Source organism: Ranitomeya variabilis, chromosome 3 (assembly GCF_051348905.1).
Source record: "Ranitomeya variabilis isolate aRanVar5 chromosome 3, aRanVar5.hap1, whole genome shotgun sequence".
NCBI classification, from domain to species: domain Eukaryota; kingdom Metazoa; phylum Chordata; class Amphibia; order Anura; family Dendrobatidae; genus Ranitomeya; species Ranitomeya variabilis.
In genome coordinates, this window is record NC_135234.1 from 64,154,858 (window position 1) to 64,169,929 (window position 15,072).

The following is a 15,072-nucleotide window of genomic DNA, read 5'->3' on the forward strand; positions in this document are numbered from 1 at the left end:
TTACTAATAGTCTGGTTCCTGGGGCTCTTTTTTCCGTTCCCATTAGAATGTATTATAGCACTGAGCACTTTATTGCAATTAATGGCAGTGAGTAGGTTATCACACAGGTCTGGTACCGTTGTTGTTTTCCCATGCTGAACATGTAAAAGTAGATATATGATATTTGACTTAAGTTTTTATGATTATTGTTGATTAATAAAATTTATTACATTTTTATATACTAAATTGGACTTGAACTCCGTTTGTGTATATGGTCAAAAGTCTGAGTTTGGAGTGTCCTAATATGATTATGTGGCCCAGGGTTCAGGGTTCATCTATGGTTAGATGAACGAACATATGAGCAGAAGTATATCCATGATGGGATTTTGTTATGCTTCTCAAGTCAAAGTAGTTGTGATACAACAATGACCATTTCCCAGATCCTGCATGAGTTGAAAGCCTCCCTTGGATTGGCTGGGTACTATCCACGGTTCATTAAGGACTATGCAAAAATAACAGGCCCTCTGAACAAGCTGCTAAGCGGGTATGGCCGGGGTAACCAAGAATCAAACCATACCCTTCGAACAGAAGCAGGTGGAGGCCTTCCAGACCCTGAAAGAAGTCCTAACATCAACCCCCATCCTGGTTCAAGCAGACTTCTATAATCTTTTCCTCTTATATACTAATGCTTGTCTCTATGGACTCGGGGCAGTGCTTTCACAGCTGCAAGATAGGCACGAAAAAGGGTTATGGCCTATGCCTTTAGGTCCATGAGAGATGCAGAGCAAAACCCTCACAACTGAAGCTCCTTCCAGCTGGAACTCCTTGCCCTGTTGTGGGCCATGACAGAGAAATTTGCAGAATACTGACAGGGTCCAAGATTTTTATGCGGACTGACAACAATCCACTGGCTCATCTGGACACTGTCAAGCTGGGAGCCCTGGATCGGCATTGGGTAGCTCACCTTGCAAAATATGGCTGGTACGTTCCACCATGGAGAACACCAAGGCTGATGGCCTGTCAAGGGTAGCCTTCAAAAGTCTGTAAAGGGACCTCGATGAACACCTTGAAGAAGAGGAAACTCTAGACTTCTGCAAATTCACATCCCTGGTAGTAGTAGCACAGTCAAATGGGGAGGCCGGCCCACTCTCTAACCAAGAAACTAGGTCGAACTAATAAAGAATGGTGGTGAATACCAGATAAAGATGTGTGGTTACATCAAATGAAAGGGTGGGTAACCAAGCGAAACATACACATCAAGGAGAAAAGGGCTGACCTAGATGTCGAGATGAAGTACATGTTGTGCAAATAGAACAGGTTGGAAATTCTGTATCGCAAGTTGCAACAGCCTGCTGACCTAGAGGTAAGGTGGAAAGTGGTAATCCCCAGAAGAGTGGTCTGAGAAATTGACAAAGAAGCTCATAAGTTCGGAGCCCACTTTGATCCAGGAAAAAAGACCTACCAGTTTCTGCAGTGTTATGTATATTGCTTCTGGCTGGAGGCCACGGTTGAGGAAGTGTTCCGAAGTGCCGAGCGTGTGACCACACCAGAAGAATGGAACAAAAGGCACTCGTACAGACCATACAGACCAAGGAACCGCTTTAAGTGTTAATGATAGACTACCTCCTCATGGGACAATCAACTAGAGGTCCACAGTACTGCACTGACCAATTCTCCAAGTTTGTAGTGGTCACCCCAACTCAGGACCAGAAAGCTGAGCATGCTGCATGAGCCGACTGTCAAGATTTCATCCAGCTCTATGGGTGTCCAAAGTGGATCCACTCAGACCAAGGAGTGTTTTTTTTAGGGTAAAGTGATGGGAGAACTGCACCAACTGTAAAGCATCGAAATATCCAGGACAACCCCATACCATCCCCAGGGGAATGGGGCCTGCACACTCTTTAACCGGAATTTGCTTCAAATATTGTGAACATTACAGGAAGACAAAAAAGCATATTGGCCTAATTACTTACCTGAATTGGTCTGGACCTATAACAATCTGGTCCACACCACCATGGGTTATAACCCGTACATGCTACTGTTCAGTAGAGCCGGCAGAGAAATCATCTAATTAAATCTGAAACAACCAGAGGATCTATTTTTGATTGATGTACTACCTCATGGGTGAAAGAACACTGTCGGCGGTTCCAGACCTCCAATCCTGGAAGTTCTATTTCAGTCTGGGGACTGGGTGCTGGTTCCGGAGAAACGTTCCAAAGGCAAGCTGAGTGAATGTTGGGGGGTGCAACCATACAAAATGATCACAACAGTGTTCCAAAATGGTCCGGTTTATGAAGTATAGGTTGAAAATGAGGAGTCTGCTCCAAGATCTCTACACAGCAATATGTTACGGCCATGACGGTCTGAAGATCTCACATCTGCCCTGAGACAAGAAACACCCTCGTATAGGTTGGACACATTATATAACTACCTAGCATAAATGAAATTGAAAAGGCAGATAATACCCAATGTTTGCCCTACTGATGATTCAAGGTAACTTCATGCAAGACTGGTTCTGCAAGACACACTAAGCCAAAATGAATAGAAATTGATTAGATCTAGAGACTCATTGTTATATAGATGAAAAGTCAATCCATGAGCAAATAATTGGATATTTGACAGCGGAGCTGACATTGTCCAATCATAATCCCTTATAGTAATCATTTTTTGATTGGACATTATTATAACCTTCTGTGCAGTGAATATTATTCCTCCTCTGATCTTATCATAATTGTGCTGAATTATGCATTAAATAATCTCGATCCTTCATCAGATATCATTGTTACAATCATCGCTGTCTCACTTGAATATCTGTTATGGGGAGAATCTTTTCTATTTATTTCTAAACTTTGTACTAATGTTTCTATAAAGATGAAAGCCATTTTAATATCCAATTAGAGAGAGATTTTCTCTTATCTCTTTTCTTTGTAACTTTGTCACTGTTTAAAAACAAAAAAGTTACAATTTAAGGCCATTTATTAGAGCTCAAAGTTGTTGTTTTTTCAGTTCCCAGATCATTATTCATGGTGTCAGATATAACCAAACCAATGGTGAAGCCAGTGCAATATACATTGTCATCATAGGCCAAGGTACCAGGATAGCAGACATAGCAATGCCTATAAGTTTTAGCAGTTAAATTAATTTTCCCTGAGTAACTTCCTTCCAGTGGTGCCTTTCTGCTGCTGTCCTGGTATTTGTTGACAGGATACCAGAACAATAGAAACTCCACATTTGTTAACTCATTTTACAAACTACACTCCCCAATGAATTCATCTAGGGGTGCAGTGATTATACTCACACCACATGTGCCTTGCAGACTTTTTACCATTTTACCATTTAGCGTGAAGAACGAATAAAATACATTTTCACCACTAAAATGTTTTTTTTAGGCCATGTGCAAACGTTGTGGATTTTACCGTGGATCCACAGCGCTTTTGACACTGCAGATCTGCAGCAGTTTCCTATGCTGTTTACAGTACCATATAAACCTATAGAAAACCCAATCCGCTGTGCACATGCTGCGGAAAAAAATGCGCAGAAATGCAGCATTGTTTTTTCCGCAGCATGTTAATTCTTTGTGCTGATCTGCAGCGTTTCTGCATCCATAGACATGCATTGAGTCGGGCACATCCACAGCAAAACTGCAGATGTAAAAAAGATCTGCAGCTGCGGGTGAAATGCTGCAGATCGGGAGGAGGGAAGTGTGTGGGTGGAGTGTGGGCAGTGACTGTGTGCATGTATGTGTGTACGGGCGGGGTCTGCGGGCTGTCAGTGGGTCTGCGGGGGTCTGTGGGGGGCTGTTGGGGGTCTGTGCGAGGCTGTCGGGAGTCTGCTGGGGCTGTTGAAGATCTGTGCAGGACTGTCGGGTGTCTGCCAGGGCTGTTGGGGGTCTGTACAGGGGTCTGCTGGGTCTGTGCAGGGGTCTGCCAGGGCCGTCGGGGGTCTGCCAGGGCTGCCGGAGGTCTGCCGGGGCTGTGCGAGGGGGGTTTTTGTGTGTGTGTGTGTGTGTGTGCGTGTGTGTGTGCGTGCGTGCAGGCATCGTCCGATGGGACTACAAGTCCCATCGGGCTATGCCTGCTGCAGTGACAGTGATTGACACATTAGCCAATGATGGGTCAGTAGTAGTCCCATCATCCGGCTAATGTGTTGAATGTTGAAAAAAAAACACATACACACATACCGTACATACAACATATGACAAGTACATACTACATACAGTACATAAAACACACACCATATGACATACAGAACATAAACAGTACATACAACATACATACAGTACATATAACATATAACATACAACATACAACAGTACATACCACAAATAACATACAACATATATACAGTACATACAAAATATAACATGCAACATACAACAGTACATACAGCATACAACAGAACATACAACATACAACAGTACATACAACATACATACTGAACATACAACATACAACAGAACATACAACATATAACATACAACAGTACATACAACATATGACATACAGTACATACAACATACAACAGTACATACAATATACAACAGTACATACAGAACAGACAACATACAGCAGTACATACAACAGAAAATACAACATATAACATACAACAGTACATACAACATATGACAAACAATACATACAACATACAACAGAACATACAACATACAACAGTACATACAGCATACAACAGTACATACAGCATACAACAGTACATACAGCATACAACAGTACATACAACGTGCAACAGTATATACAACATACAACAGAACATACAACATGCAACATACAACAGAACATACAACATATGACATACAGTATGACATACAGTACATACAACATACAACAGTACATACAACAGAACATACAACATACAACAGTACATACAACATGACATACAGTACATAAAACATACAACAGTATATACAACATATGACATCCAGTACATACATACAGTACATACAACACATAGATATAGACATACAGTACATACATATAGAGTACATACTCACCATCACCCATTGACACCTGTAAAAAATATGAAAATAATAAACAAACAATATACTCCTTGATCCACAGATATCCAATTAATATGAGTGTCCCATGACGATCTCCCGTGGAGAGCAGCCACATCAGCTGATGCGACCCCTCTCCAGAGGCTCCAGGAATACAATGACGGAAGATATCCTTCAGCAATGTATTCCTCCACCACTGTGAAAAATAGTCACTATTCTCACTTGTGGCACTGCTGTGTGGGAAAATTCCCACGCAGCTTTGCCATAAAGTGAGACCCTGAACTCAATTAACCTCTTCAGTGATGCTGTAATAATTATAGGGGATAACTCAGGAGACTCTTTGCGTGGAACAAGACAACTACAGGACACAGATTTATAAGTGGTAAAGTCTATATTATCACACGGTGATTCAAACAGGTGCAGAGAGAAACTCAAGTCCTCAACACTTGGTGCAAAAAATAAACGCAGCTTAGCAGTCTATAGGAAATTTCAGAGGGAAATGCAATCAAGCAGAAAGTCTATGAAGTACAGTTATTCTTGAGGAAACTTGACATGAATAAATCCTTGTCTTAGTCCAAACACAGATAGATATGCTTATAGGGCAGTTCAAATCATATCTTAGCTCAACCAGGGAGGCCTGGTTAATAGTCTCAGGTTATTGCAAAGCAGCAGCAGCTTGCATGTCCAGCAAATGCAGATGAAGTAAACACGAGCAGCAGACGAAGGAAGATTACTGGAAACTTGTGTATGCAGCAGGAACTCAGAGCAGAGTAGCAGGATAACCACACAGGTTCACAGGAGCAGGTGTATAGCCAGGGAGTAATGAGAGGACAGGAGCTGGATGCAAGGCAGAATACTCTAGCACAGACTGAAGGCTGGGGTGGAGTTTTATAGCAGGAAGACACAGTGCACATGAGACCAAAGATGCCATCTTGGAAAAGGGCAGTAATGCGCAAAAGGTAAAAAAAAAGTCCTTACAGATGCACTGCAGGAGCCATTGTTTCCTGACAGTGTGTCACTGGAGGTCCTATACAGCAGTGACATCACCCAATGTCACTGTTCTATAGGGGAGATCGTCATGGGACACTCATTATTAATTGGACTATGGTGGAAAGGGAGTATACGGTTGGTTTATTATTTTAAATTTTTTGCAGGCGATTGAGTATGGTAAGTATTGTGAAATTAAGAATATTAAAATACTTTTTTCTGGCTGTGTCGTATTTTTTTAACCCTTGCACTACTATAGGATTAATAATGGACAGGCGTCTTATTGATGCCTCTCCATTATTAACTGGGCTTAATGTCACCTTACATTAGCAAGGTGACATTAACCCCATATTACCCCATATCCCACCGCTACAGGGGAGTGGGAAGAGAGGAGCTAAGTGCCGGAATTGGCGCATCATTTCTGGGGTGGCTGGGGGCTGTTATTTGTAGCCAAGGGGGCAAATATCCATGGCCCCTTTCTAGGCTATGAATATCAGCCTGCAGCTGTCTACATAGCCTTTCTGGGGGGTCCCCTTATTTTTTTTTTGGGGGGGTCCCCCTATTTTAATAGCCAGTAATGACAGCTGCGGGCTGACATTCATAGCCTGGGAAGGGGCCATGGGTATTACTCCCTTCCCAGGCTACAAATATTGGCCCCCGGCCGTTGGCTTTCCCCCTCTGGTGCAGAAAAGTGCTTGGGAGCCCACGCCATTTTTTCCGGGTTTTTTTTAATTAAACATGTTCATTAATCAACATCGGCCTTGCTATTATATATCTATGGATATATCTATGGATAAATCTATATATCTATAGATGGATATCTATGATATATCTATAGATATATCTATAGATATAACTATGGATATATCTATAGATATAACTATGGCTATATCTATCTATAGATATATTTATAGATAGATAGTTATATCTATAGATACATAGATATATCTAGCCATATATCTATCTGTAAACATAAGGATGAATGACCTCGGGGAGATCAAAACATCCAACACCGCGGAGACACCATCACGTGTTTCTCAACGCAGTGATCCAGAACACTGCTATTCATTGCTTGCGCTGAGAAACACGTGATGGTGTCTCCGCGGCTTTTCTACATGCATTTGCATATTTCCCATAAGGGATGGGGGCAGTGCTCTGGATCACTGCGTTGAGAAACACGTGATGGTGTCTGTTGGATGTTTTGATCTCCCCGAGGTCACTCATCCTTATGTTTATAGCCTTTTCACTAGGCACTGCTCCTAATAGCCAGTTTCCTACTCCACACTGATGAGGGGCAAATACCCCGAAACAGCTGTCTGTGGATGGATACCATATTTTGGCATAGGTGGTTTTCCTTTATTGGATGCTGCCCTTCCCGTGGTTGTTCCTTCCCGGTGAAAGACCTGGCTATTCATTGCTTGCATTGAGAAACACGTGATAGTGTCTCTGTGGCTTTTCTACATGCATATATCTATCTGGTTACTTTCACACATCAGGATTTTGCCGTCAGGCACAATCCGGCGAGTATTAAAAAAATTGATCTGTTTTTTTTTCCGCCGGATCCGTTTTTTTCTCATAGAGTTGTATTAGCACCAGATTGCGCCTGATGGCCACATGTTTCATCAGTTTTTTGACGGATCCATCAAAAAAGCTGTTTCCAGCGCACGGAGAAAACGTACAGAGGAAGATTTTTTCTGTCCGGCGAAAAAAATGCCCAGCGACTGATCCGGCGAAAAACATATGAAACTGAGATGTGAAATGATGAATCCGGCCTCCGAATACGGTTTTTCATGCATTTTTCCATTCAAATCATGCACATTTTCCCTTTTCTCTCTCTTTCTCAAAACAACAGATCAGTTGCATCAGTTTTTCACTATTTGCAACGGATCCGTTTTTTCAAAAATTCACCGGATCCTGCCTGATGGAAAAAAACTGATGTGTGAAAGTAGCCAAACTATCCATATATCTATCTACATCTATCCATAGATATATCTATAGATAGATACATAGATCTATCTATTCATATATCTATAGTTCTATCTATATATTTATCTATCTATGTGTGTAAGGGAGTGTTGGTCGGACAAATGTAAAAGAGGAGGTTGGACAAGAAATGACATCACAATTTTTTTTTTTTGCTCAATAATACATCTTTATTTAGCTTTCAAAAACGCATACAATAACGCATCAAAAAACGCCTCAAAACCACGCAAAAACGCATCAAAAACGCAATTGCATTTTCTGCCAAGAGCTGGGGATTTAGTGCAGAAAAATCCACAGGCAAATTTGCAACGTGTGCACATACCCTTAGCCCCAAGTTTTTAATTTTTCTAAGGGCTAATAGGAAATTTTTTTACAACAAACTAAGGTCAATTTTTTCTAGAGTGCGACAATATCCTACATGTAATCGGGGAATATTTTTCAGGCACAGTGCAAACTCAAAAGGGAAGGAGTGCGATACTATAGTGTAGATTTTACTGTTATGATTTGCGGGTGCCATGACCCACTGGGAGACACGCCTCAGTTGCCAGAACAGCAGAACCCCCTATAAGTGCTACCTTTCCAGGCTCTGCCTTTGTAGCCAGCACTGATCAGCAGCAAGCAGGCCTTTCTCGTACTAAGTCCTGCTTTTCCCATACTGAGCATGCCCATGGGAGGACCTCCCATTGGAGGTCAGGGGCCACATGCTCAGGTCCTGTTGCGGCTCCTACTGGACCATCAGGAAGGTCCTGGAGTGCTACTGCTATAAAAGGTTTGCATGGCTGAGCGGCCATGCGCTAGTGTAAACTTATTTATCTGTGTGTGTAGATGAATGCCTGTCGATGGATGAAAGCTCCTAATCATTCCCATCCCTAGTGTTGTTGCCTGCTTGCGAATGGTGAAAGCTACCTAGTGCCAGACAGTGCTACTCTGCACATCCAGCACACAAATCAGCGTCTCTCAGCAGTGACAGCCAGTGCGGCGCCATGCGCTTAGTGCGCTTTCCAGGCCCTGGTTAGGGTGGTTAGTGGCGTCTCTGTGCGGTATCGCAGCCCTGTAACACAACAGGGTTTGCTTCCTTCATACCGGGTGAAGCTAACCTGTGTGTGTATTCACATTATACCGCCATCTAGTCCGCGATTACCGAGCAGCAGGTGTCCTTTCTGCACGGTGGACCCCGGACTGAGAACGCACCTCACTTCCTCTCTAAATATTATTTGGTGTGTTCCGCCAGTCCTAACACACAGTATAAATGCCATATAATATTTGAATGCTGAAACTTTTTTGCAGTATAACGATCGCAGAAAAATTGGCCAACTTCAGATGGACTTCTTACACTGCAGTATAAATATAACAATGCTTTTTCTAACTAAACAAATCTGGCTTTTTTGTTTTGATTCACAACTGGAGCACCATAAATATCGTATAATATTTGTCCAATGGAAAACATGTGCAGTATTACTGTTGCAGGAAGATTGACCCACCTCAGATGGACTTGTTATGCTGCAGTATCAGTATCAATATAGCGATGCTATTTCTAACCAAATAAGTCTAGCTTTTTTGCTTTGATGCACAACTGGAGCAGTGTAAATGGCATATAATATTTGTCTCCTGCAAAACATTGGCAGGTATACTAGGACTCACAAATTTGCCCACATCACATGGACTTATTACACTGCAGTATCAATGCAGCGATGCTATTGAGATCCAAGCAAGTCTGACTGTATGCTTTTGATGCACAATTGGCACACTATAAATGCCATACAATATTTCACTGCTGAAAAAAAATTGCAGTATTACTACAGCTGGAAAAATTGCACATCTCAGATGGACTGGTTACACTGCAGGAGCAATATACTGATGCCATTGAGCTCCGACCAAGTCTGGCTGTATGCTTTTGGCGTACAGCTGCCGCAGTAGCAATGGCGTATAAGAACAATTTGCAGGATTAAGAGCAAAAATAATATTATTAGCTCTGAGAATGGCTGCTGGTATGAGTTGCAGCAGAAAGGAAGGAAGTGCAAGTAGCCCTATCCTGTTCTACACTATCCCTTTACCACAAGCTCTCCCTAAGTGCTGCTAACAGCAGTATTAAAGGGAACCTGTCACTCCCCCAGGCGTTTGTAACTAAGGCTACGTTCACATTTGCGTTGTGCACCGCAGCGTCGGGCGCTGCAGCGTCGCCACATGCGTCATGCGCCCCTATATTTAACATGGGGGCGCACGGACATGCGTTGCACTTGCGTTTTGTGACGCATGCTTCACTGTGGTGCATGCGTCAGGGCGCAGAGGACGCAGCAAGTTGCAGTTTTTTCTGCGCCCAAAACCATGCAAAAGTGGACGCATGCGTCACAAAATGCTGCGTTGTGCATGCGTTTACATTTGTGTTGTGCGTTGTGTCGCCAACGCTGCGGCGCAGAACGCAAATGTGAACGTAGCCTAAAAGAGTCACCTTGTGCAGAACTAATGCTGCATTCTGTCAAGGTGGCTCTATTATTTTGGGTCCCTTCCACCGCTGAAAGAATAGTTTTTATAATTTGCCCTCCATACCTGTAGTTTGTCAGGGGGGCATGTCTTTCCTCCCAGGACACAAACGCCTCCCAGCCATCAGTAATTTCCTTCTTTCCCCTGGGCACCACCTCCTCAGCGTTCAGTTATGTCCCTGACACCTGCACTGTAATTTTTTTCCTCGAGCATGTGCAGTTAGCGCTGCCCTTCCACTGACATCACATGATGTCTTCATTCTCGCGCCTGGGTGTACGTGCGGCCCAAGATTCCTAGCCACGCAGTGTGAATAAATAAGAAGAGACTGCGGGGCGTGATCTCAGGCCGTGCGTACATGCAGGTGCAAGAATGAAGACATCATGTGATGTCAGTGGAAGGGCAGCGCTAACTGCGCATGCCCGAGAAAAAAAATTACAGCTCAGGCTCCGGGGACATAACTGAACACTGAGGAGGCGGCGCCCAGGGAAAAGGAGGAATTGACTGATGGCTGGGAGGCGTTTGTGTCCTGGGAGGAAAGACACACCCCCCTGACAGACTACAGGTATGGAGGGCAAATTATAAAAACTATTCTTTCAGCGGTGGAAGTGGAATTTTAATTTTATTGCATGAAATAAGTATTTAATACAATAGAAATTAGAACCTAATATTTGGTATTGAAACTTTTGTTTGCAATTACAGAGGTCAGACGTTTCCTGTAGTTCTTGACCAAGTTTGTACACTGCAGCACGAATTTTGGCCTACTCCTCATTACAGATCTTCTCCAAATCTTTCATGTTTTGGGGCTGTCACTGAGCAACATTAAATTTCAGCTCCCTCCAAATATTTTCTATTGGGTACAGGTCTGGAGATTGGCTAGTCCACTCCAGGACCTTGAACTGCTTCTTACGAAGCCACTTCTTATTTGCTCTGGCTGTGTGTTTCGGGTCATTATCAACCCAGCCACGTCCTGTCTATAATACTCTGATGAAAAGAGGATTTGGGACAAAATCTCGCGGTACGTGACCCCATCCATACACCTTTCCATAAAATGCTTTTGTCTTGTCCCCTTTGCAGTAAAGCACTCCAAATATATGATATTTCCACCACCAAGTTTCATTGTCGAGACGGTGTTCTTGGGGTTGTACTCATCCTTCTTCTTCCTCCAAACACGGCGAATAGAATTGATACCAAAAACTTCTATTTTGGACTCATATGAGCACATGAACTTCTCCCATGCCTCCTTTGGGACATCCAGATAGTAAATGGGCCTGCACATATGATTGTGCTGGCGTGAGCAGGGGGACCTTGTGTGCCCTGCAGGATTTTAATGCATGACAGCATAGTGTGTTACTAACGGTAATGTTTGAGACTGTGATCCCAGCTCTTTTCAGGTCAGTGACCAAGTCGTCCCATGTAGTTCTTGGCTGATTTCTGACCTTTCTCAGAGTCAACCTTACCTCACAAAGTGAGATTTTGCATGGATACCCAGACCAGGAAAGATTGATAGTCATCTTGTGTTTCTTTCATTTTCCAATAATTGTGCCAAAAGTTGTTGCCTTCTCACCAAGCTGCTTGCTTATGGTCCTGTAGCTCATCCCAGTCTTGTGCAGGTCAACAATTTTGTCCCTGGTGTCCTTAGACAGCTTTTTGGTCTTGGCCATGGTGGAGAGGCTGTAGTGTGATTGATTGTGTGGACAGGTGTTTTTTATACAGGTAATGAGTTCAAACAGGTGCAATTAATGCAGGTAATGAGTGCAGAGTAGGAGCGCTTTTTGAAAGAAAAACTAACACTGCACTGTGTTACAGAATAAAGTTTGCTATGCTTGTGGACAGATGGGTCATTTGGCATCTGCATGCAAATGTTTAAGCTTAGAAACTGAAACTGAAATCAAGGTGCTAGCACAAGAAAATGCAGGGATTAATTCAGAAGGTGAATTTATATTCTCACTGTGCTCACTGGAGGCTGGAGCACCATTAGCATTGGGGACACATACATCAAAGCACTAAGATTCTGGAGCCACCTGCAATATGGTAGAGGGGATAGAGGATAACTTGAAATTCTGGAAATAACTATTTCAATTGTGTAGCACCAGCAAGCAGAATTACACATACGGCTCCAGTAAGTCACTGCAGCTTTAAAGCAAAGTCTATACTTCTGTTGAAATAAATTGGATTGGACCCCACTGGTGGACTGAAATCTTAGTTGTTGATAAGAAAGGATCTTTTCTGCTTTGCTGTAAAACAGCTACAAAAGTACGTGTACTATGGAGAGATCAGCAAGCTATCTCCTTCTATTCATAACTAAAAGAAAAAACGTTTTTCTGAGAATTTTGTTCTGTTTTTCTCCATTGTCTGGGGTAGATATGTACAGGAGCATGCCGGATGCCTTCATGCGGTGCTTGAATGCTTACAGGAGAAAGGTTTGACTCTCAATAAAAAAATCACAGATTTAAATTAATAAAGTGACTTTCATAGGCTATTTACTATCAGTCAAAGATATTGGTGGAGGAAAACTGTAAGCCCAATGCTGTTTCTGATGCCAGAATTATTAAAAACCCAGTAGAAGTGCATAGTTTTTTCTGAAAAATTAAATACTTTACATGTTCTTTCTAAATGTCTATTTTTGCAAGGTGATTTTCAGGACTTGTTTTTTCAATTTTGACTCTCATAGTTGTGGTCTACCTATGATGTCAATTACAGGCCTCTCTCATCTTTTTAAGTGGGAGAACTTGCACAATTGGTGGCTGACTAAATACTTTTTTCCCCACTGTATATAATGAGGGTGCCAGTCTAAGATTCACGCTGATGGTAGTTAGGCAACATGAATCAAGTGACAGGTTCCAAAAAGGCAAATCATGTTACTATTATAAGGCCCTTGAAAAGAGCCTGTAATGCCCTTCCCAATGTAAAAGGAAAATTTGCAACAGTGTAGAGGGATGATGTTTAAGTGTTGCTTTTGGCATCTCTCAGGTTAATATTTTAGTCTGCTCCACTGCCTTTCTGGACAAAAAAACAACAATAGGGAAATGGTGATTAACAATTGTGAATGTTCTAACCATGGTGACTATTTAAGCAATTTGTCTCACTAAATGTCATTTTTTAAGTTTTATGAATATAACTAAAGAACGTGGCCTTATAATATTTATCCAGCACGTGAAAATTTGCCAAAACCTCCTTACTGTTAATACCATTCCAATGACACATCCCCAAGGTTCTTAATCTTCCACGGAACACTGGCTTTTCATACATAATCCATCAAGAACATCACCAGCTGGGTTTTCCATTATCCTTTAGAAAAATCTTTATTTCTCTTCAGTCTTCTTTCTTTTAACAAGGCAGGACATGTCTCTCCTTGCTGATTATTGGCCTAATACCTTGAGTGAAAATAAATTCTATAAAAGTTATTGATTTCCTGTAATGTATCTGGCAGTTCAACACAAGACACTTAATTCTATGATTATGAGCATCTAATGTTTTTGACATTTATAGAATTAAAGCTGTAATAGATATGATTAATCATTCTTATTTCCATTACTGTTTATGACACAATATCTATCCTGCCATTTTTACTGGGAGATTAGATATTTCTTAATAGCCAACTCACCAATATTTCTTATCAAGTCTAAGCATTCATCAGGATGGAGAACTGTATTCTAAAATAATCCTAAGAACACATGCACAGAAAGATTAAAATACAGTTCAATGACTCTTCCTGTAACTTTGAATACTTATAGCAAACTGCTTGCATCATTTGACTAAATCTCTTAGACCTGATTAGTAGAATGCAATTACTTTGAAAATTCATGTCAAAATATCTAAATCAAAATGTAATCTCAGCTAATCTAGCCTCGTTGTCATCTCCTCAGCATTCCTCCTCCCTGCTGTTGCTGAAATTTCAAACTCCTCAGTACAAGCTGCAGTGATCAGTTGGATTAAAAGATTTAGATTAATGAGCTCTCTCACTCTTTTTCCAGACTCATAACATTTTCATTTTAATATCAAGAGTTGTCAACTATATTGACATGGATTTTTATAGTTAGTGTACCAGCCTCATCAGGTCTCCAAGATTTATTTACTGTACAGCTGTCATTTCAGAATTTTCAGTAAAATGTCTTTGTCTCTAGATTCTTCCTCCTCCTCCCCACTCCCCTCTATGTATAACCTTATGAACACCAATTATGATCTCAGTAACTGGAAAGTCGGTATTAACTGAATTGAGAATATTGAGAATAATATATGAGTCCAGGAGGAGAAAAAAGGAGATATCTCTGATAAGATATCTTGCAAAGTATATTATTTTCATGTTTACTCTTGATTTATGAAATATAAATTAACTAGATGGAGCCTGGATGCTATCGCATCGGTAGGGTGGTAATGTCATGATGGGGGCAGGCTTGGCAGTGTTGAGAATCTCCCCCCCCAATGTGCTCACCCAGCTATCCACTCTCTCTTTCCCCATGTGCTGACGTCTCCCGTCTGTCCTCTCTTCTTTGACCTGTGTACCCCATGTGCTATCCCCCTTGTCTGCTGTCTCTCTCCTTCCTGTGCTGTGTTCTCCCCTCAAAGACAATACTGACATTACAGCAGGAGATCACAGAGGATGCATTTTTTGAGGCTCAATATTGATTAAA